General features: G+C 49.2%; 1 protein-coding gene across 5 annotated transcripts in view; it reads left to right on the top strand.

Annotated features, from left to right (window-relative positions):
* The window catches only part of HDAC4 (histone deacetylase 4), a 296,704-nt gene that overhangs the window by 159,310 nt on the left and 112,742 nt on the right, over positions 1-24,652 (top strand). The window lies entirely within an intron of this gene.

The following is a 24,652-nucleotide window of genomic DNA, read 5'->3' as shown; positions in this document are numbered from 1 at the left end:
GAATCAGGCTCCCTGACTTCAGACTGTACTACAAAGCTACAGTAATCAAGGCAGTGTGGTACTGGCATAAAAACAGAAAGATAGATCAGTGGATCAGGATAGAAAGCCCAGAGATAAACCCACGCACATATGGCCAACTTATCTTTGATAAAGGAGGCAGGAATGTACAGTGGAGAAAGGACAGCCTCTTCAGTAAGTGGTGCTGGGAAAACTGGACAGGGACATGTAAAAGTTTGAGATTAGATCACTCCCTAACACCATACACAAAAATAAGCTCAAAATGGATTAAAGACTTAAATGTAAGGCCAGAAACTATCAAACTCTTAGAGGAAAACATAGGTAGAACACTCTATGACATAAATCACAGCAAGATCCTTTTGGACCCACCTCCTAGAGAAATGGAAATAAAAACAAAGATAAACAAATGGGACCTAATGAAACTTCAAAGCTTTTGCACAGCAAAGGAAACCATAAACAAGACCAAAAGACAACCCTCAGAATGGGAGAAAATATTTGCAAATGAAGCAACTGACAAAGGATTAATCTCCAAAATTTATAAACAGCTCATGCAGCTCAATAGCAAAAAAACAGACAACCCAATCCAAAAATGGGCAGAAGACTTAAATAGGCATTTCTCCAAAGAAGATATACAGACTGCCAACAAACACATGAAAGAATGCTCAACATCATTAATCATTAGAGAAATGCAAATCAAAACTACAATGAGATATCATCTCACACCAGTCAGAATGGCCATCATCAAGAAATCTAGAAACAATAAATGCTGGAGAGGGTGTGGAGAAAAGGGAACACTCTTGCACTGCTGGTGGGAATGTGAATTGGTACAGCCACTATGGAGAACAGTATGCAGGTTCCTTAAAAAACTAAAAATAGAACTACCATATGACCCAGCAATCCCACTACTAGGCCTATCCCCTGAGAAAACCATAATTCCAAAAGAGACATGTACCAAAATGTTCATTGCAGCTCTATTCACAATAGCCCGGAGCTGCAAACAACCTAAGTGTCCATCATCGGATGAATGGATAAAGAAGATGTGGCACATATATACAATGGAATATTACTCAGCCATAAAAAGAAACGAAACTGAGCTATTTGTAATGAGGTGGATAGACCTAGAGTCTGTCATACAGAGTGAAGTAAGTGAGAAAGAGAAAGACAAATACCGTATGCTAACACATATATACGGAATTAAAAAAAAAATGTCATGAAGAACCTAGGGGTAAAACGGGAATAAAGACGCAGACCTACTTGAGAATGGACTTGAGGATATGGGGAGGGGGAAGGGTGGGCTGTGACAAGGCGAAAGAGAGGCATGGACGTGTATACACTACCAAACGTAAGGTAGATAGATAGTGGGAAGCAGCCGCAGAGCACAGGGAGATCAGCTCGGTGCTTTGTGACCGCCTGGAGGGGTGGGATGGGGAGGGTGGGAGGGAGGGAGATGCATGAGGGAAGGGATGTGGGAACAGATGTATATGTATGACTTATTCACTTTGTTATAAAGCAGAAACTAATAAAAAAAAATAATATTTACCAAAAAAAAAAAAAAAAGCGGAATATCCTGAGATTGCCACAAAAGCACTGAAAAGCCTGCTTCCATTTCCGACATCCGATCTTTGTGAAGCGGGGTTTTCTGCAGTGACAGCAACCAAAACGAGATTACGGAGTAGACTGGACATAAGCAACACACCTCGGGTGTCACTGTCTCCCATTACCCCCAGTTGGGACCATCTAGTTACAGGAAAACAAGCTCAGGGCTCGCACTGATTTTGCATTATGGTGAGTTGTATAATTATTTCATTATATATTAAAATGTAATAATAATAGAAATAAAGTGTGCAATAAAAAAAATAAAATAAATTTGGGTGCATGCTGTGGAAAGATCATAACTTTTATGAGTAGAGTCAAGGGTATAAATATTTATTTAGGGATTTTCGTGCACATCCCCAAATTGCCTTCCAGAGACGCTGTTCCACTCTTGTTTATTCACGGTGACTTCTGATGAACTAAGATTTAGGGACTCTTTGACCGCCATTGCTGAGCTGGGGCAGCTGCGGTGTGGCCCCTCAGTGAGAGCGCTGTAGGAGGACGCTGGTCCGGTCAGCCGGCCGGCCAGTCGAGGCTCTCTTTCTGCTTTGGTTGGCCAGGCTGGTCTGGGGCTCTTGTCTTGTCCTGGCTCTTTGGAGGAGAAATAGATGGTCTCCAGGACCCAGTGGCTGCAGCTGCAGCAGGGGGCTTGCCTGAGGGGGACCTTTTTCCGGAGAGTCGGGCTCCTGGGTGGGGTTGATCCAGTAGCCAGCTTCAGGGGGCAGGCAGGGGGTGGCCGGCTCCTCATTCTCACCTTGTGCTTTCTCGCATGGTTGCGCTTGGCTGGTACCGTCGACTTGGATTTTCCGGTAGCATGTGTTCTATGTAAACTCCCCCCTGGCTGAGTCCGCAGCGTCTCGGCCAGGTGAGCGGCATCTGTCTGTGATGCAGTGGCCATGGGCCCCTCACCCGCCCGGCCCCAGCTTGGCAGGATGTCCTTGTACGGCTTGGGGGGCTGGTGAGCAGGGCCAGGCCCTCCCTCGCCCCGGTCACCCCCCAGGCTCACGGCCGCCTCCCTCTTCCTGGCACCGCTCCGGGCTCTGGGGCGGGGGCACAGGGAGCCACGTAAACGCTCCTGCCTTCTCGGGGGTGGGTGAGCACGTGAAGGCTTGCGGGGCACCTTTGTTTCGGTTGGCTGCTCTGTCTTCACGTTCGGGGCTGGCCCACAGCTCACGGTGAGTCTCCCACAAGCCAGCAGGGCTGATGGACTGGCTGCCTCCCTGCCCAGGTGATGGGCAGGGACCTGGCCATTTCCCAGTGTCCCAGAAGCCAGGACCTGCTGTCCTTTGTCTTGGCCTCTGATCCTTTTACCCGGACAGCACCCTCTCAACTCCTTCCTGCGGGTCCCTGCCTGGCCCCCGCGCCAACCCTCGGTGAATCAGCTTGGCGTGCCCGGTTTTAGGCCGGCACCCAGCTCCTGCCCTCAGCGGGGAGCTTCTCTGGGGGGTGGTGAGCGACAGTCCCCGTGTGTGGCGGGCGGGCTGTGGTGGCCAGAGGCTGACTGTACCCTGACCTTCCCCAGCCTCAGAAGTCCCTGGTCAGCCAGGTCCCTTCCCAGCTTCAAGAACTCTATGGCCGTGGTCTCCTTGAGGGATGCGGCTTGGGGGAAAGATTGATGTCTTTTTGCTGTCCCTGGGGTGGAAGTTTTGGAGGGAGGGGGTGGGTTGGGTGCCGTCAGGCTGTGTCCTTCACAACATGCAGCTCTTTGAATGTCGAGAATGAACCCCAGCCTCAGCTGAGCCAGGAGGTGGTGAGTGTAGAGACTCTTTAAATTTGTACTTTCACAGTTTAAGTTGAAGATTAATTGGACTCCACAGAACAGTCCAGAAAGTTTAAACATCCCAGTTCACAATCACTTTTATCCATTTCTTTTTGAACACACTTGTTGCTGGGCTTCAAAGTTAAAACATCCATGAAACAATGAAAAGCTGTCTCCCCACATCCTCACTGGTCCCTGGAGGAACTTTCCGAAGTCTTTACGAGCACTTTTCATCTGTAAAGGAGATGTTGTTTAAAAGGACCCTAGACTCTGTGCAACGATTTGATGAAATACTGTGCTGAGGGGAATGGACCGCTTTTTATCTTCACCCAGAATCCGGTGCCACAGAGAACGTACCTGCTCCCCACGAGGCAAGTTGGCGATGCTCGCTCTCACCACCTTCTGTCTGCTTGTTTGCGGGGGGCGGGGGGGGGTTCCTTTGCTCGTATTTGAAAGAAAAGTCCTCAAAGATGTTTTAAGATGCCAAATTCTGGGGAATGTGTCAGGGGCCGAGGAGCGTCCCACAGCTCAATAAACGCCAAGGGGGAGAAGTCCCTGCCTGGATTTAAAGCTGTTTTTGTAGCTTTAGCTGCTGAGTGACGGGGGTTAGAGACCCAGCCCTTCCTTCAGACGGAGCCATAGGACTGGAGGCTCCAGGAGCTGGCCGCGGGCCCGTCATCCAAGTTCAGCAAATGCAGACAGCGATAGCCTTGCAGTTTCTTTCACGTGAAGACTCAGTGCTCTTGGTTTCCTTCTTCATCCTCACTACACACCCACTCGGGGTGATTGTCGGGGCCCCTGGATGGTCCCCGGGGGCTGTCACTCTTAGAAAAGGGACTTTGAGCCCTCTGGGAGAAGCCGCAAGGCTGGGCCCTCGGGGAGGACAGAGCTTTCCTTAATTATTTCCAGCTTCCGGGAAGCTGGATTTTGTGCTCCTTAGTGATTTTGTATTGTGAGGGCACCGATTCCGTGTTTATACCATTAAAAAAAAAGGTGGAAGAAACAATATATTTCCTTCTGTCAAGAATTTCCACTTAAAATTAGTTTTGAATAGGTCAATCGAAAGTGGAATTTTAATGAATTATTTTGGGAGCAAGTGGTTTTAGGGGATTAAAGCTAGAGGGTTTCATCATGCAATCGTGTTTCCAATTCCTAATTATGTAGCAGTTACGATTTCTTCATCTCCTCCTTTTAAGAAATGTATACATAGATCTTAACAGCCAATGCCTGCCCCTTTTCTTGAGGATGCATTTAAGTCTTTTATAAAGGAGGTTTGGTACTTGTGGAATGTGATTTAAAGGTTCTGTGATGGGGTTAGTGCAACATAAGGCATTAAAGGAATGTGCCCTGTCTTGTGCCTCCTTCCAAGGCTCCATGAACAAGGGTTGGTTTCCACTGGGGAGGTTCCAGCCCCTTGGCCCAGCCTCCTTCCAGCTAGGAATCCTGGTGACCATTGTGTAAATGGGCCTGCTGAACACCCTCTATTCCTAAGAAGTCAGGGCGGTAGAATTGCGGACTGTCGTTCAGTCCTTTATAATCACACGTGGTGAAAAGTGGAGAGAGATGTTGTCTTGGGCTGGTTTCCACTGGACTTATCTCCCCCAAGGGGGCACCCCCATTGCCAACCACACACACGTGGCCCTTTTCCTTGCAGGCCCAGCAATGAGTGCCGGGATGTGTAGTCGGCCATTCGCCACTAGCAGAAACCTGTTTTCAGTTTTGTGTTTGTCACTGACTTGCTTTCATTTATTTATTTATTTAGGAATGCAGTTGAGTTTTTTTTTTTTTTTAACGTACTTTCTTTTAGAAACTACTTTGCCATATATGTCTGCTTTCTTAAACAGCATCTTGTTTAGTTTTACTTTTTCTGAGATTTTTTAAAGTGGTATCATACTGATACAGTCTTCTGCAGCTTGCTTTTTTTAAAAAAAAATTCAGTATTGTTTCCAAGACTCATTACATCATTTCTTTTTTAGCTGTAAATCATTCATTTTCACTGCTAAATACACTTACACACTCTTACTATCCCGCAGCTGATATGTTGATGGCTCTTTGGGCTGTTTCCAGTTAGTAGTGCTGTAATGACAGTTCTTGCATTATTCTCTTTGTACACACAGGCAGGAATTTTTCAAGCGTGGGTATACCTGGGAGTGGGTCATAGAACCAAGTTTCAGCATTATAAGAGAAAGCTGATGAATTTCCAGGAAGTCCATCCTCACCCTTAACCTTTCTGACACTTGATAAGTCTAGAATGGGGTGGATGTCAGTCTCCCATTTCACGGTGGTCTGATGGCCTCTCCTGCATTACTAATGTGGTCCTGCATTTTTTTGTGTGTGTGTGTGGTACGTGGGCCTCTCACTGTTGTGGCCTCTCCTGTCGCGGAGCACAGGCTCCGGACGCGCAGGCCCAGCGGCCATGGCTCACAGGCCCAGCTGCTCCGCGGCATGTGGGATCCTCCCGGACCGGGTCACGAACCCATGTCCCCTGCATCGGCAGGCAGACTCTCAACCACTGTGCCACCAGGGAAGCCCCTGGTCCTGCATTTTAACCTATTTTTTTCGGCCACTAAGTGCCCTTCTGTGAAAAGCCTATTTGTACTTTTTGCCATTTTTCTTTGATCTTTCTTGTACTGACTTGTAGGAGTTATGTGTATGTTACAGAGCCAGGTCCTTTGTCAGGTACTTCATCAGTTATATACAGTGTGGACCGCCTTCGTCAGGGCTCAGGCTTTCACTTTTAAACAGTGTCTAATGAGCAGAAATTCTTTTTTTTTTTTTTCAAATCTTACTATTTTTTTATACAGCAGGTTCTTATTAGTTATCTATTTTATACATATTAGTGTATATATGTCAATCCCAATCTCCCAATTCATCCCACCACCACCACCCCGCCCCCGATTTCCCCCTTTGGTGTCCATCCATTTGTTCTCTACATCTGTGTCTCTATTTCTGCCTTTGAGCAGAAATTCTTAATGTAAATGTAGTCAAAGTGATCGGTTTTTTCTTTTGTGGTGAGCTCGTTTTGTATCTTGAGTTTTTCTTTCCAAGGTCATGAGGATATTTTCCAAGGAGTGTCTTCAAAAAGTTTTAAAATTTTGCCTTTCACATTTGAGTCTTAATCCATGTGGAATTAGTTTTGGTGTACTGTGTGAATAGGGATGAGTTCCATCTTCTTTCCATAAGAAACATGGGATACCCCATCTTTTCCATAGTTATTTGCGGAGGACTCATACCGCCTTCTTCAGGACTGCTCTGACTACTTTGGGCTTGTTCTCCTATATCGTTTGAAAATCACCTTCTCAAGTTCACGAAGTACATCAGTTTGAAGAGAACTGATATCTTTATGATAGTAAGTCTTCTTGTCCTTCGGTCATTTAAAATATCTATCAGTAATCTTTTATAATTTTTTATCCATAAAGTTCTCTTCTATCTTTTGTTACATATAATTCTTGGTACTTTGTACTTTTTAAAATACTGGGGTTCTCTGCTTGTTGCATTAATATTGATATGTAGGTGGGTTTTTCTGTATGTTGACCTTACCCAGCACTTTGTTAAATGACCTCATTAACTTCTCTGTAATTCTTTTTTGTTTTTTAATGGGAGAAGAGTTCTATATTTTGATCATAGCGTCTGTGAGGCGTGGTTGTGTGTCTTGCCTCTCTGCTTGCATTATTCCCCCATCAGCCCCTCCTCTGCGGTGGTGTTGCCTGGAATCTTGTCTCGATTAAGGTTCACCAATAAAAGCAATATTTGCTGCGGTTGTTTTTTTTTTTTTTTTTGAGTATATGATAAGATGTATTATTTATTTAATAACACTATTTTACAAAGTCTCAGAGAAACAATGAAAATTTTAGGGAAAATATAGGTTAGATTTTACTAGTTTTTCTATTTATTTTATAAGCATTTCCCCTAATTTTTCATTTCTTTTCTTTTTCTAAATCACACTATATTGAAATATGAAGCCCTTTCACCCTGAACAGATTAACATACTTTTAAAAGTCTCAGATTAAACTTTTATATAGCATCTTGATGTCTTTATTATGAGAGTTACAGACTGATCTTTATAAAAGCTTCCTAGCAAAGAACTATAAATATAGTCCTTTTATAGGGTATGCCACCCTTTAAGAAAAACAAATAAAATCTTATTTTTAGAGGATAAGAAAACTCATCTAACTTCTCAGTCTATGAAGATGGCATTAGTATCAATACTTCAGTTTCTTATAGCTTTAGATACAGATTCTTGCTGTAATCCTTAGAAATACAATAACTTATAAACTTCAATTCTGAGACACCAGTAAGTGTAAAAACACACCAAAAACTTGCAGATTTGTTTGAAACATTTTCAGAGCCACTACTCAGTTTTAAAATGTTAAAATACAGGAAAAAATAAAAACAAAAATCATGGGTCTTTGAACTGAAAAAGCATGGTAGTAAAAAATTCCCTGTATAGCACTTAATTAGAAAGTAATGCCTTGCCATGTATCATTTAAAAATGCAGAGTTGCTTGTAAACAATTTACTCTCCCCAGTGTCCCCAAACAATTAAAATGTGACAATTTTCAACATTCAATTTTACATGAAATTTTCTAGGCACGTGGCAAACTACCCATATACTTAAATGTATTTTAAATAAAACCCTTATATGAACTTATACACAATACACTAATTAAACACAAAACTAGAATTATAATAATGAGAATACCAATTTTTAAATTTTTTAAAGAGTTACATACAAAGTAATAGATACGTCAAACTGTTCACAAGTTCAGGTGGGAGAAGAACTCTTCGAGTGGAACTGATCTCTGGCAGGTTGGGTACTGACAGCAAACGAGGTCCTTGTAGAGGATAAACCATATCTGACATGCCAGAAACAGTGGGATCATTTGGGGCAGACCCCATGAGCAGGTCGGAAAGGTCTGGGTACATGCGGTCTCCTTGCAACTGATGGTCGATGAGCCACCTGGCATTTTCCAAAGCTTCCTGCAGGGCTGTGGCCGACATGGAGGCCGGCATTGCCGACCCCAGCAAAGAAGACGGCATATCAAAAATCGGAGACACCAGCGACCGGAGAAAGTCAAAAAGGAAGGAGAAATAAGAGAAAACCCAGGACGCTAGCTCAGCCCCAAAGCTTAGGGCGCGCACGCTTAAACGAGCGCCCCGGCGCCAGTCTGCCGTGTTTTTTTAATAGATCCCCTTTTTCAGGTTAAAGAAATTCTCTTTTATTCGTAGTTTGCTAAGGACTTTTATAGTTGTTGGATTTTATAATATACTTATTTCTATTATGATGATGCTCATGATTAATTCAGTGAATTACATTTATAGATGTTCTATGTAGATGTTGCATTTCTCATTTTAAAATACTGCTTATTTTAGTCTATTATCTTTTTTATAGACTGCTAGATCAAGCTTGCTAATGATTCATTTAGGAATTTTGTGGCTATATTCATGACCAGGACTGTAATTTTTCTTTTTTATACTGTCTTTGGTTTTTGTGGCAAGGTTTTGTACTAGCCTCACAGGATGAGCCAGAAGTGCTCTTTATTTCTCTGTTCTCTTTAAAGTTTTGTTTAAAATTGAATGATCAGTTAGTTGAAAGGTTGATAATACTGTCTCTAATATGATCTGTGTGGAAAGATTTTCAAGTATTGTTTCACTTTAGTTTATGATTATAGAGTTGCTGTATTTTCTATTTTTTGTCAACTTGGAAAAGTTATGTTTTTCTAGAAATGTGTCTGTTTTATGAAGGTTTTAAAATGGATTGGCCTGAAGTTGTTCACTGTCTTTTCAATTTCTGCCATATCTGAACTTTGGTGACCTTTTAAATTCCTAATGTTTTAAGTTTGTGCTTTTCTCTCATGTTCTAAATCACTCTTCTCAGAAGGTTATCTATTTTGTTGGTCTTTTCAAAAAACCAGTTTCTTATTGTGTTGGTATGTATGAGTGTAATGAACATTTTCCATTTATTTATGTGTTTATTATCTCCTTCCCTCTGTTTTCCTAGGATTCGTTCTAGTGTTTTTTCTAAAGATACATCTATCTAGCTTATTGATTGTATCCTCATTATTGTCAAATATAATCATTTAAGGTTATCAGTTTTCCTCTAAGTATAGTAAGAGCAGAACCTTTCAACTTATTATATGTACTTTTTCCATTATCTTTTGAGTCTAATTATTTTTAAGTGATCGTTAGGATTTCTTCTTTGAAGATATTTAGAAATGTAATTAAAAATTTTTTTTTAACTTTGTATCATAAAAAATCTTAGACACACTTAGAAGTGGACAGACTAGTAGAAGGAGCCCTCAGGTTCTTATCAGCCAACTTAGCAGGGTCAGGTCGTGTCCAGCTGTGTTTTATCTGTCCCACCTCACCCCTCCACCTCTACCCTCACAGTCATTTTGAAATCATATCATCTGTAACTATCCCAGTACCTACCTGTCTCCCTAACAGGTAGGGACTCTTTGTTTTCAACGTAAGTACAATGCCATTTTCATGTTTAAACAAGGTCAGCAATTCTTAAATTTTATTCGATGTTCACCTAGTATTTATATGTCCCTTGTGTGTGTATGTGTGTGTGTGTGTGTGTGTGTGTGTGTTTTAATTGAAGTGGAATTGACATACAGCACTACGTTGGTTCCAGGTACACCACGTAGCGATTCGGTATTTCTAGACATTAAAAGATGTCACCATCTGCCACCATAGAAAGATACTGCAGTCTTGCTGACTGTGTTCCCTGTGCTGTACGTTACAACCCTGTGACCTGTTCATTTTGTACCGGGAAGTTCGGACCCGTAACTCCCTCACCTGTTTCCCTCACGTCCCTAACTCCCTCCCCTCTTGCACCCACCAGTCTGTTCTTGTATCTGTGAATCTCTTTCTGTTATGTTTGTTCATTTGTTTTGTTTTTTAGATTTCACATATGTGAAATCATACCGTATTTGCCTTTCTCTGTCTGACTTATTTCATTTAGCATAATAATACCCTCTAGGTCCGTCCATGTTTTTACAAATGTCAGGATTTTATTCTTTCTTATGGCTAATATTCCACTGTATTTAAATACCACGTCCTCTTTATCCATTCACCCTGATGGTGTTTAAAACCTGTGCTTCTTTAGTTTACTGTTTGACTTGGGGTCCATTTAATGCTCATGCATGGTGACTGGTCTGTCTCCAGTTCATCTGTAAGTGTCTCCCCTCCTGTTTTTGACCTTTGCAGTTTATCTCTGAAGGTACTGGGTTGTTTGTCCTGTAGGGTTTCCCTGTGTTCTAGATTCTGCTTGATTTCATCCCCGTCTTGTCATTTAAATGGGCCTCTGTTGCCTGTGTTTCCTGTACGTTGGTGGTTAGATCTGGAGGTCTGATCCGACTCAGGTATAATTATTTTTGGCCCGACTCTAGATGCAATTGTGTACGTCCACCAGGAGGGCCCAACTTGGGGGTGGGGTGGGGGTGGCGGGAGGTTAGCAGCCACGTGTCTTGTTTTCTCCTTAAAATCTTTTTATTGATCTTGCCGCGCCCCGCCACTGCTTTGGGAGGCCTCCCCTCTGTCCCCAGCAGTTAAGTGTGAACCGTTACGCCACGCCGACGCCCACGGCGGGCAGGTGTCCCGGGGCCCCCGGATGCTCCTCCCCCTCCCCACCAGCCAGGGTTTTCACTGTCGGTTCAGCTCCCAAGTTAGATGCTCTTACCCGTCTCCTGCCTGTTTGTCTGGACTCAGCTTCAGGTTCGTCACACTCAGCACTCACCTCCTCTCCCTCATCTCAGACGTTCCGTGGGCTTTTCTCTTAACCAAAGGCTTGTCAGCGAGTCTGTAACCTGTCTTGGTCTTTGATATGCCTCCATCTGTGCATGTTCTGCATTCACTCTTCTTTAATATATATATATAATTTTTTTAAACTTTATTTTATTTATTTATTTATTTTTGGCTGCGCTGGATCTTCGTTGCTGCGCACGGGCTTTCTCTAGTTGCGGCGAGTGGGAGCTACTCTAAGTTGCGGTGCGCGGGCTTCTCACTGCGGTGGCTTCTCTTCTTGCGGAGCACGGGCTCTAGGCACGTGGGCTTCAGTAGTTGTGGCTTGCAGGCTCAGTAGTTGTGGCTCGGGGGCTCTAGAGCGCAGGCTCAGTAGTTGTGGCACACAGGCTCAGTAGTTGTGGCTCGCGGGCTCTAGAGTGCAGGCTCAGTAGTTGTGGCACACAGGTTCAGTAGTTGTGGCTCGGGGGCTCTAGAGCGCAGGCTCAGTAGTTGGGGCGCACGGGCTTAGGTGCTCCGCGGCAGGTGGGATCTTCCCGGACCAGGGTCGAACCCGTGTCCCCTGCATTGGCAGGCAGACTCTCAACCACTGCGCCACCAGGGAAGCCCCTGCATTCAACCTTGATCGCACTTTCCCCAAGCACGTAGTTTTAGCGTGGCAGGTGTTTCTCTCCACGCTCAGAGCTGGTTCACTGTTTTCTGGCTGTTTCTGTGCGTCCCTTTTCGGGCAGCCTCACTCATCCTCAGGGTCTGCTGACCTTTCTCTCTAGTGTCTGTGGTTCCACTTTGAAATTGCCTTGATTGTTGCTGTTATTGGTTTGTTTCCCCGCTTGGTTGTGCCTTCCCTGTCTCCCACCAGTCCTGGAAATTTTCAGCCATCTGTCTTCAGGTGCTGCCTCTGAGGTCTGACCTCTGACCTTCACAGTCAGTGGGGGCCCACACTTTGGAACTGAATTGCAGGCTCTGACCTCCCTGCTGGGTGGTGGGGAGCTGGGCTGGAGGATGGGGGGCCGGTGTGGGGTGGAGTGAGTGAGGAAGGAGAGGAGCAGGGGCCTCGCTACACGACGGTCTGCTTTAAACAGAAACATCGAGATCACCTAGGTTCCAGCCTGTTGTCTTAATTCTCTTCCCTATGCGCTCCTATCCTACAAAGAGCTTTTTATTTCTTTGACAAAGGAAGAGAAGGGAGTGCGGGAGGGGGGAAAATCTGACCTAAACTCCTTGTCAGCAGCTGCTGTGGGATCCGCACCCAGCCTTGAGGAGATGAAGCCAGGATTTGTTTCTCCCTCTGCATTAAACAGATGCATTCTCGTTCTTCGGTGCCTCATAAAGCTGGCGTGTCTCTGCGTCCTGTTCACAACACCTGAAGCTGAGAATCCGTTTTGGCTCCGTGTCCGCGGGCACCCGGGGACCTCTCACCTGTGCTGCCGTGAACACAGCAAGTGGGCGGAACAGAGGCCGGGCCGGGGCCGGGCCGGCGCCCCTGGAAACGGGCAGGCGGCGGGCTACTCCCTGCAGGCCTGACTGCGCTCCTGGCATTGGAGGGGTGCGGAGATCTGGGTGAGGCCCCCCACGGGGTCACAGCCAGGGAGGATGGAGGACGGCTCCCGTCTTTCCTTTTCCTCCCAGTTTTTACGCCGCTGTCCTCCACGCGGGTGACCACATGCCCGCCCTTTGCAGACGGTTCTGGGACTGTCAGCCCCAGTCTGTTTGTTTGCAAAACCCCAAGTCTGGCTCAGTTGATGGGGTTTCCAGCCTAGGAGCCAAAGGACCCTTGTGGGTTTGTACTTCCAGGAGAGGGAGAAGAGACTGCGGTTCCTTCACCTTGGGGTCCTCACATTGTGATCCCTCGTTACCAAGGTTTCCAGTCAGGCATCTTCACTTCTCGTTAAGGCCCAAAATGGAGTTTTCCAGTATCTGAGCACGTTCAGCCCCCTGTTTTTATCCTTTGTGAATCTACAGTTGATTTTGCTAAAAATAACCTGATCATTACAGAGGGAACTTCCTGTTCACATGAAAAGGAGAATTTTCGTCCTTAGGGCGCTGGCCCCTGCTGCTGGCCCATGCCTGCAAGTGAAGCACGCTTCCCTCAGACGGTGACACTCCTGGATCCCGTCCTCGTGTGCTGGGGGCAGGGGGCAGAGTCTGCCCGGTGGGCTCTGCTGGGCCCTGCGGCCTGGGAGGGCAAGGCTGTAGCGCTGGCTGATCCAACCTGACGCCGGGCCCGGGGCTCCTCCCCTCCTCTCTCCTCGCTCTGTGGGAACTCCTGGAAGCTTCTGTAAGGCTGAGCGGCCCGAGGGCTGGACCCTCCAGGGCAGGGCTTGGTGCCCTGCAGCCTGCAGAGTGGACAGTGCTGGTGGCGGAGGCCAGCGGGCTTGTCCTCTGGGGCCTCACGTCTGGGCTGCCCGGAACCCGAGCCCGGGCGCCGTGGGCACGTGTCCTCACGCGTGTCCGTGACCTCTGTCTTCAGCTGTCACTTGTGTGGATGCCGAGGGTGAGCTGGCGCCCTTCTGGGAGGTCTCTCCCACATCCTGACCGCAAGGCTTCACCTTGGGTCTTCACCACCCTCAGTAAAAAACACTTTCTGGGCCCACTTATGGGGGAAAGGTGTTCAGGAGCCCGGGAGGCAAGATGGGCTCAGCTCCGCCCGCCTTGCCTGGACGCCCGTCCTGCTGCGTCAGCCGCCCCGGGCTCTTCTCCCTGCGTTTGTGCGGCCCCTGCGACAGAGGCCTCCAGGCTCGAGGCTGCATCCTGGCCCCGTGATGGACACTGGGCCACAAGCACGGCCCCGGCCACGCGCCTGCTGGTCCCCCGGTAGGATTTGAACTCGCACCGGCCCCGCCCCCCTGCTGCGTGTGTGATCGTGTCCTCGCGCTCTGACCCACACTGGATGTTTGAGGGACCAGGTCTGTGTGCCGCGGGCCCCAGGAGCCGCTGACGCAGGGGCCGTGGCCTGGATTTCTCTCACTAGCTTTACTTGGAAACACCTCCCTGGTGCCTGGAAGTGGAGGCCGCAGAGCTGGTTTCCACGAACAGCCCCACCTCCCGCTCTGCTGCCCCCATGGTGGCTTGTGGTGTTCTCGCTGGTGTCTGCGGACACTCAGGGCAGCCCAGCGGGGACCTCCAGGTAGGATCGAAGTAGCTGTGGGAAAGGCCCCCCTGGTGGAGGCACTGACTGGGAGGCCAGGCCTCAGGGTACTGACAGCCTTAGACTCTGTGCCAGGGAGAAGCACTTTGAAAACTTGTCGCTCGGGGGCGTGGTATGAGTGGGTGGTGGTGAAATCTGACTTAGGTGAAGAGACGGTGGTATGAAACATCACCCTGGTGTTCATGGTAGCTTTATCTTTTTAGCAGTGAAAACAAGATTTCAGGGATTTTCGGTCTCCGCCTCTGCTCAGCAGGCCGCGTTTGGCTCGGCGGTGCTTTTCAACCTGTTTCTGGTGCTGGTTGGGTGGTGCAGACCCGGCCTGGCTGTGCCTTTGGGGCCATTGTCTCAGCCGTGAGAAGAAGCTCGCAGAGCTGATTCCTGTGGCTGCCCCGGGAGCTCTTCAGGAAAAGTAGAGTTTTCTCCCATGGACAGCAGTGGACTGCGGGGTGCTAGAGTGAGCCTGCAATCGCGGGGGACACCCGGCCTGTGGTCGGGACGGAGTCCAAAGCTGGAGCCGTGGGCGTGGAGGCCAGGGGTCAGCAGGCCTGCCGGTGTGGAAGGCGCTCTCAGAGCTCCGGAGCGGGGGGTTCTCGGGCCGCAGGGCGTCCTGATCGCCCGAGCGCTGCTGGAGCCCCCAGGGACGCCGTGCACTGTAGCTGAGCAGGGCCCGGGCCCTGTTGTTTCCAAGTCCCCAAGCTGCTGATGCCGCCCAGCCTGAGATGAGAACCACCGCCCCAGGGTGACCTGCGGGCCCCCAGCTCTCCCTGCTCTGCATCGTGTCACTGTTGGGGTACCCGTGGTTAGCATCCAGTTCTGAGTCTGCCGGTGACATTTGCTGTGTGGCCTCGAGCAAGTCACTTAGACTCCCCGAACTTCAGTTTCGCCACCTGTCAAATGGGGATAACGCTGGTATCCATCCATATCCTACAGCGTGCCTGTTCACACATTAAGTGAGCCCAGGCCAGCAGCCCACAGGACTGTGATCCCGTCGTGATGTTTTTACTGACTGGAGGAAGCGGGGGAGGTGTGCCTGCCCCAGACATCCCCTCCTACCTCCAGCTTGGAGGACCCCGTGCCCTGCTCCGGTATATTTCTCCTTGCTTTTGAAGAGGGATCAACTAACTCCCTTTTTGTCTGGAAGGCAGAAGCATGGGTAAGCCAGGGCCGCTCCCTTCTTGACGTCTAGATGTGTGCAAGGAAACCACGTGCACAGAAAACACAGCTCAGAGGGTTATGTTGTTGTTTTTTTTTTTTTTAATTTATTTATTTATTTATTTTGCGGTACGCGGGTCTCTCACTGTTGTGGCCTCTCCCGTTGCGGAGCACAGGCTCCGGACGCGCAGGCTCAGCACCTATGGCTCACAGGCCCAGCCGCTCCGCGGCATGTGGGATCTTCCCGGACCGGGGCATGAACCTGTGTCCCCTGCATCGGCAGGCGGACTCTCAACCACTGCGCCACCAGGGAAGCCCGAGGGTTATGTTTAATAGACTCCACGTGTGTCACATCTCTCTCCCTGCCCCAGACCAGATTAAAAAACCTTCCTATATGTACACATATAAATACTTCATGTATTATACGTTTATTTCTTTCTTTACATTTTGATCTCAACTGAAAACAAAACAATGTAAAACATAACAGCCTGTTCTTGCACCATAATATTTTTTATCTTTATGTTTCAAGCATAATTTATATGATAGTGGGTTGTTCACATAAGTTATCTCTTTGGCATTGCTTATGTACGTCTAAAGGAGGCAAAAAGAAATGAGATACATGCTCATCTGCGTAAGAAGCAGAGGTGGGGGTCACTTGTGTTATTTACATTCCCTACAGAATATTTTTAAATGTTTACATTAACAAGCACTTCTGACTCCTGTACCTCATTTCTCTTTCACACACACATGCGCACACGCGCGCGCACACACACAGTTAAATAGAATAATTGTACTTCAGTTAAGAGCACCTTTGGGGAAAATGATACTGCATGTGAATCAGTATTTTGAATGGAACTTGATTGTGAGTGTTCAGCCCTTTTGAACGATGTTTTTAATAAATTACGCACCCAGAGTTCTGCGGTAAGATGACAGATTGCACACGTGTATCTAATTTCACTCACTTCTGAAATTCACAGAAGCTCCAGTAAAGGTATATTCGTTATAAACCATGTCACCCCGAAACCGAGATGATGGTCTCTACTGTTTCCCACTAAAGGGACCCGGTTATCCTTGGAGACACGTCTGTGTCCTTGTGGGGCCCAGGAAGTGCAGGGAGAGCCCTGGACACCTTGTCTCAGCTGCACAGAGAGCTGCTCCCGGGCGGCCTGTGGGTTCAGAGTGATGCGGCAGCCTTAGGACAGTACTACAGAGGCTCAGTTCACCATGACCCCGAAAACCAAACCCCTCTTCCCTGATCACACGTGGAGCATGCTACAGGGCCAGCTTGTTCTTTTTAAAAATTGACAAAGGAAGAGAATCAAGCGCTCGCTCTGCCTTTCTTCTAAAAACCCTTCGTGAGAATAACAAGATAGTTGACTTGGGACCCTTTCTCACTATAGACGTAATGTAGCTAGCAAATCAAGAGGGGTGGATGGAGCTAGAAAAGCCCTGTTTACAGCAATGAAGACATCATCGGTGAGCATGTTAGCTGCCGATAACACAGGAGCCCGAGGGGTACAGGACCTCTCTCGGGAGGCGGCCCTGCTAGGAACCAGAGCTGCATCCTCTGGGCCTCCAGACCCCCTTCCAGCTCCCAGGGAATCTACAGCTCAGGTTCAGTCAGCACAGGACAGGTGACCAGTGTCTTCAGCCCATCAGCTGGAGGGGGCAGGGGTGAGGGAGAAGGTGGGGGACCTTTAGATTAAAAAGAATTCAAAGGGTATATCAGCCAATTGCACTGAATGGAACTTAGTTGGGTTTTGATTTGAATAAAGCTTAAAAAATGTGTATGAGACTCTCTAAAAAAATGGGAATACCTTCTGGCTATTTGATAATGTCATGGAGTTGTTAATTTATTTGGGTAGGTTGATGGTATTCGACTGTGTTTTTTAAGAGTTCATTTAGAGATACCGAAGGCCTTATGGATAACATGCTGGGCTGGCTGGTAGGCTTCCGGATGATCTAGAAGGAAGTGCAGCGGGTGGGTGTGAGAAGAAAACGTTGGCCATGAGGTGGCAGGTGGCTGATGGATCCTTGGGAGTTGATTATACTGTTCTCTCTGCCTTTGTGTGTTTTTGAAATTTTTCCCCAAAAATAAAAATATATATTCCAGAGAGATGTCATGAGGTCACAAAGTTGGGGGAACAGAAAAGGAAACGACATCACCAACAGTCTGAAAGTTGGAAAGTACAGCCATAAGTCTTAACCGATTTGGCAGTTTGGGCAGAAAAAGCCAGATTCCGAGCCTCCTGTCAGTGCAACCAAGAGCCCCGGGGGATAGATGCCACAACATCCTCGAAGAGCAGCCCCATGTCCCGCCCTCCGGGACAGGAGCAAAAGGGGGCTGGTCCAGGTGGAATGCAGGCTGGCAGAGAAGCAGACGCCCCGCTGTGCTGGGCGCCTGAGCCCCGAACCAGCTCCCGCACCGTCCAGCGAAGCTCAGCGTTGAGAACCCCTCTCTGCTCGCAGCTTCCAGCTAGGGTTCATGCCTCCGTTCGTACTCAGGGACACATCCGCAGAAAATATGCAAAACTCGGTGAAAAACTTAAGAGTACACATTTAAGGAAATCTCGAATAAAGTTGAGCACTAGACACAGAAAAGGAAAATAGGAGAGAATGAAAGAGAAAATCAGAGCATTGTCCCAGGAGATTTACCACCCAAGAAGTTTCGGAAGGGGAAAACAGAAACAAGGAGATCAACAAAATATCCGTAACATCTTACGGAAAAACCCAAACAAACTTTTTGCCCAACCCAATAACTCAAGGAAATTCCCCACGACTGGAGAAACTGAACAAGCCAGCTGCATGCCCCCCACGGTGGAGGAAGGAAGAGCCTCACCAAGCCACCTGCTTCTCAAATCTCAGAACACTGGGGACAGGGAGAAGGTCTTATAAACATCCAGAGGGAAAGGCAAGCACAAAGGGTCCAGAGCCAGAGCGGCTCCGTGTTTTTTAATAACAGTATGAGAACAGGGAGGCCGTGGAGCACTGCCTTCCCCGCCCCAGAGAAGCTGACTTTCAAGCTGGAATTCTGTACACAACCCACGTAATGATAACGTTGACAGGGAAGTAAGTGCATCTTCAGACGTGAAACCTCACACGCCTCCTTTTTGAGACACTCTTGGAGCCTGAGTTCCTGCAGAAGAAGAATGAACCGAGAAAGAAGAATGAAGAGTGGGATAAAGGGATCAGGTGATCTGCTCTGGGACAGAGACCAGTGGGATCCCGCGGAGGATGAGGGGGCCGGCCTCAGGAGGGCGGCTCTGCAGGAGATTCTGGGCCGCCCGGCTGGACCAGAGCTCAGCAGCCGCCGGGGCGGGCGTGGGAAGGGGGGCTGACCTGTCTGGACCTCCCTGCCCTCCGGCCTCACTGACCAGACCAGGCAGGTCTCTCCGTGGGGCCTCCTGCGAGCCTCACACCTGGAGGACAGCCTGGGTGGAGCAGCAGCAGGACACAGGGCAGTGCCGGTCCATGGGATGGCCCCACCGGCTGCTGCACTGGGGGTGGCCCTCGGTTTCCCGGGGGTCACTCTTGACCTCGCCCGGACAGAGCTCTTTTTTGTCAGCTGTCCTAGAAGCTGAAGGCAGCCTGAACTGAGACTCTGTCTTTTCCTGGGAACCTTTGTCACCTCCCATCCCACTGCTCCTGTACTCGCTGCGGTCACGTGGAGAACACGTGTTTACGGATACATCTGTAGATGTTATAACCAGAAAGAAAAGCAGGGATGCTGAACCAAGTCAGAATGTTGCTGGGGGCACAGGCATGTGATGTGTGGGGCACGAGAGCAATGCTCTGGTTCTGGCTGAGGTGGGGGGGGTGACTGTGTCACCCTTAGCCCTTCTGTTCTCCAGGGTGTGTGACACATTTCACCATAAAAGATGAAAATATTTTGAACTCAGTTCTGCGTTCTCATAGACCCCTCCCTTTCTTTCTCTTCCTCCGCCGCCCCCTGCAGTCTTTTCTCTCCCTGACCCTCACACACGCAGGCAAATGTCATGGTAAGAGGAAACCGTGGCTCCATGGATGAAATATCTTTTATTGTCCCCTAGATTTGAATGAGTCGTTCTTTACTTGAACAGACCCTAAACTTCGGCCCTGTTTTCTAAAGAATAGTCCTTCTCTTTCTTTCCTGTCTATATGATGACATGAAATGGTGTTATGAAAAGAGGACCCAACCCATGTAATGGAAAATTATAGTGTCCTTCTTTTTTTCTGATCATTCATTTAAAAAAAATAGAGACTAGCAGATTTTTTCTGTTTCTGATTGAGAACTTATAATTCACAGCCCAGGCTTTGCCGTTTCTTATTGAAACTTTGAATATAGTCTTTGTGCTTTTACTAACGTCATGAGTCTGATTGTATTAATATGTTTCTCAAGGCACAACCTATAAAAGCAATTTTCTACTCTGCCATAAAATATTCATGAGAATACAGGCTTTTTTGTCTTGATGCTGCATTCTTTAAGTAGAGAAGCTTTCATTGTTTCTTCAGGGCTCTGTAGGTCAAAAGCACCAGCAGCTTCTGTTGGGAACTTATGGCATTTCAGAGAGTTTTTGATACAGAAATAGTCCGAGTCATGTTTGACGCACCCGCCAGCGATGGGAATGAATGGGGACTGTGGGTCTGATCTCGCAGCTGGGGCTCAGGCCAGGCCTGGGGACCGCTCGGCCACTTCCCACCCGCCTGGCTTCCCGAGGCTGGGCACACAAAGTGGGAGAAGGACCTTGCCTGGGTCCCCCGGCCTCGTGTAAGTTCCAGTGTTGGTTTGCATGTCTGTAAACACAGTGCTGTCTTCAGAGGTGAAGGAATGGCAGGAGGTGATCGTGGTGCATCTGACGGAGGTGATGTCTAGCTTTGCATTCTCTTTGCTCTGCTTTTGACTTTCTCTTGCAGAAGAATGAAGTTTTATGTGAAACCTCAAAAGGGTAAACCCAGACAGGACTTGCATCCCTTTCTCACAGTAAATGTAGAGGGAACGTGGTGAGAACCGGGATGCCTTGGGCCAAGGACAGCACGTGCCCCCCCGTGCCCCCCGGTTCCCTTCTGTCTGTTCACTGTGGGCAGAAGGGGCTTGCTGGGGTGGGGGTCTCCTCACCACCCTGCGCGCCCACCCCCCAGTGTGCCTCCGCTCTGGTGTCTGTGGCATGACCAGGGGGTGTTTCCTTCTAAGGTTCCCTACGCCTCCAGACACAGAGGAGGCTGAGAAAAGGTGCAGTAAACAAAGCGAGGCTCAGCTCGCGGGTGGGGGGTGTGACGCCCCTCCCCGCCCTGCCGCCCCATCCACAGGACCCCGTCCTGCCCGGCCATCTGCGAGTCCTCCCGTTCGGCCCCTGCGGCCACCGCCCCACCTCTTTCACCCCCAGCACCCCTCCCACCTCACAGATGCAGCCCCCTCCTCACACCTGGGGCAGGTGTGAACCCTTCCCCAGGCCTTCCATCGGCCCCGCTGCCCCCTCCTGCCTGTCTTCACATCAGACCTGCCACAGGCCAGTGCCCAGCACAGAGCAGGAGTGTTTCCGCGGTACGAGAACGCACGCTTAGAAACGTGTGGCCCATCTTATTTTTGGAGTCAATAAAAAGGATCCCTTAAAGTTGTTTTATGTTCAGTTTTTCTTTTGTTTTTTTTTTTGCAGTACACGGGCCTCTCACTGTTGTGGCTTCTCCCGTTGCAGAGCACAGGCTCCGGACGCGCAGGCTCAGCGGCCATGGCCCATGGGCCCAGCCGCTCCGTGGCATGTGGGATCTTCCCAGATCGGGACACGAACCCGTGTCCCCTGCATCGGCAGGCGGACTCTTAACCACTGCGCCACCAGGGAAGCCCTATGTTCAGTTTTTGAAGACGTTAACTACTAGACATTCCTGATGGTCCTCCTGACCCTGCCTAGGAAGAATTAGAAGTAGGGAGAGGGTGTGCAGCAGTGAGCAGTGATGGTCGTCTTCCGCCCAGCATCGTGGGGATGGCCGTGTTCCTACCTAGTGTCTTAGGTCACCTTGGCACGTCACATGAGCGGGGGCCACGTCTGACCACCCCTGCTGTCAGGGCAAGTGAGATGATACTGCTACAAAATGCAGGCAATATGGTTATTTCACAAAGTCTCTGTGGTTATTTTCTTAAGCTAAAATTCCGCGCTCTGACCAGACAAGCGGAGTGTAAGAGACACTGCAGGCCGGTCTCACCTATGACTATGGATTCAAATGTGCGTAATGAAACGGTCACAGGCTGAAGGCATCCGCGACTCTTTGTGTGTGTGTGTGTGTGTGTGTGTGTGTGTGTCTGTGTGTAACCCAGGAAGACCAAGTCGGGTTTATCCTTAGAAAGCAAAGGCCAACCGGGACTTCCCTGGTGGTGCAGTGGTTAAGAATCCACCTGCCAGTGCAGGGGACACAGGTTCGAGCCCTGGTCCGGGAAGATCCCACATGCCGCGGAGCAACTAAGCCCATGCGCCACAACTACTGAGCCTGTGCTCTAGAGCCTGCGAGCCACAGCTACTGAGCCAATGTACCACAACTACTGAAGCCCGCACGCCCTAGAGCCCGCACGCCGCAACTACTGAGCTCATGCGCCCCAACTACTGAAGTCCGCATGCTCTGGGGCCCGTGTGCCGCAACTACTGAGCCCGCGGGTCTTGAGCCCGTGCTCCACAACAAGAGAAGCCACCAGAGTGAGAAGCCTGCGCACGGCAACAAAGAGTAGCCCCCGGTTGCCACAACTAGAGAGAAAAGCCCACACGCAGCAATAAAGACCCAACGCAGACCAAAAAAAAAAGAAACCAAAGGCCAACTAACCTGAGGAGGTCTGCTAAGTAACTCACCTGTAATCCATGAAGGAACTAGGCAGGTTAACCGGTTAATAGAAAAACTTTCTGATCCCATCTGTGGATGCAGAAAGGGAGCTGGAAAAACCTGCCTTCATTCACAGTTACAGTGTTTTTCAGGAAGCATTCAGCACTGTCATTAGTGAAAGCAGGATAATATACACCACGTCTCCCCACCGGAGAAAGAAAAACATGAACTGAATTTCCTTTAAGACATCAGGTCACTTTCTCTTTTCTCTAAGTCTCTTTCCTGAGCCCTCCTCCTTGCCCTCCATAGTATTCTGTTCCTTAAAAGAACGTCTGAAGCAAATGGGGGAAAATATTGATTGAGGTTTTATAAAACTGGTGTTGTTTGCACTGTTTTTCCATTTTCTTATATTGCATGATAAAAATGATCAAAAAAAAAAAAGAAAAGAAAGGAAAAGGGGGCTTCCCTGGTGGCGCAGTGTTTAAGAGTCCGCCTGCCGATGCAGGGGACATGGGTTCGTGCCCTGGTCTGGGAGTATCCTGCGAGCCACGGAGCAGCTGGGCCCGTGAGCCATGGCCGCTAGGCCTGCGCGTCCGGAGCCTGTGCTCCGCAATGGGAGAGGCCACAACGGTGAGGGGCCTGCGTACTGCAGAAAAAAAAGAAAAAGGAAATTAATAAAAGCCAGTCTTTACCAGCTGGTGTGCAGTGGAGGTTGGTGGGGTCCACTGGTCCTCGGGCCTGTTCATGAAAACAGTTCATTTGTGCAGATTTTTCTCATGTAAATATCAAATAAAGACCTCGTCACACATCAAGCCTCATACCCCACTAGAAAAAAAGAAATACATACATTTAAAAAGTTGGGGGAATAAACCAAAGAAAAACAGTCAGCTGGTATTTATCCCAGGCTTGTTAGGGCTTCAAAGAGAGGAGAATTAGATATTTTCTGAAACTGCTTGAATATTGAGGATTTTTCTCCATTCCCTGTGGCCAGGTCCCAGGCATTCCTTGCATGGAAGCTGCTCCAGGCTCTGGGGGCCTGGGGTGGAGGCCAGGGCTTGGTTCCGGGGGTGGGAGAGGCAGCGACTTGAGCCCTGGAGCCAGGGCCCCGCTCTGCCCCGGGCAGCGTCCCGCACTCTCCCAAGGTGAGCAGCCCTGCAGGTGTGAGGCCACGTTCTAGTCCAGGGCTCCAGGGCTCCAGGGCTCAGGGAGTCAGCTCGGGGGTTAGAATCCAGGGCTTCGCCAGAGCCGGGCCTCGCCCCACCTCGCCTCACTCATCAGAAGGATGGTCGGCATGGGACCTGCCGCCTGGCAGTGACCACAGAAATGCCCTGTCCTGAGGGGTAGTTCCACTTATGGGCTGTTTTTCCAGAATCTGTGGACTGTGGGGCACAGACTTCCCGAGGGACTGGGTTATGTGCAGCCTGTGAGTGGCCCACACTCACTCAGGGAGACCCCAGGGTGAGGCCAAATGCGTCTGTCGCAAGCCCCGACCTGCAGAGGGTCCAGGCAGAGGTGCTAGGATGAGGCCCCGTGCCAGGTGGTGAGGAGCTGGCATTGGCGGCCCGTGGGTGTTGAGTCTGGGCTCCCACCGGAGCCCTGAGCCCCCCAGAGGGCGAGGCCCCAGCCTCCAGTCCCTGGGTCTGGTCCGTGCCATTGCGTGAGCCCAGAGCAGGTTGTGAGGGGGGCTCTTCGGACGGGACAGGGACCATGGGCCTCGGTGCTGGGCTGTCTTCACTCCTCTCTCTATGAGCAGCACCCAGGGCGCTCATCTGCGAAGCGGGGGAGCAGCACAGGAGCCTCGCGGGAAGTAAGGGGCTCCCCGCCGGCGCCCCTCGGCTGTTCACATGCTGTCCTGCCATGGGAGGAGCACCCACGTCGGGTTATTTTGTGAGGTCCATAATTTAAGGCTTGCTTTCTGCATTCTTTTTCTCACTTTAATTTGGTATTGATTTGTAAGCCTTAAGATCGATTCAGCTTCTGTTTCTAATCAGAGTCACTTGTGGCTCTTTCTCGGCCATACATCAGTGCAGTGAAGACAGTCCGTTTCCTGGCAAAGCGCAGAAGCACGTAACCCGGATGCGCAAGCTGTGCGGGCGAGCCGGGGGAGCGTTTTATTGGCTGCAGCCGGTAAACCTGTTTTCCAGAGGGCGCTCGCTTCACCATGGAAACGCTCTCCCCGTCCGTCCGGAGCGTCCGTCTGGACCACTTCAGTGGCACACACTGTCCTGTGGTTCCTGCACACAGCTCTTCCGTGGCTTTGTGAAAAGGAGAAGAAAAGCATGGGCAATTTGCCTCTCTACTCACGGGTGTTCAGTGCTCTTTAGAGCCTTTTTCTTGCTTTTTCTCTTCGTCGACTTTCAGAAAGGATGTCAGGAAAGGCCGCTGGGGCTGCAGCAGGGTCCTTTGAGAGAGCAGGGGCCCCTTCCAAGGAGGGCGGGCGGAGGGAAGAGAGAT

This window comes from Mesoplodon bidens, assembly GCF_964165515.1.
Source record: "Mesoplodon bidens genome assembly, chromosome: 8".
NCBI lineage: Eukaryota > Metazoa > Chordata > Mammalia > Artiodactyla > Ziphiidae > Mesoplodon > Mesoplodon bidens.
Note: the sequence above shows the minus strand (reverse complement) of the source record. Positions and strands in the feature narration are given on the sequence as shown.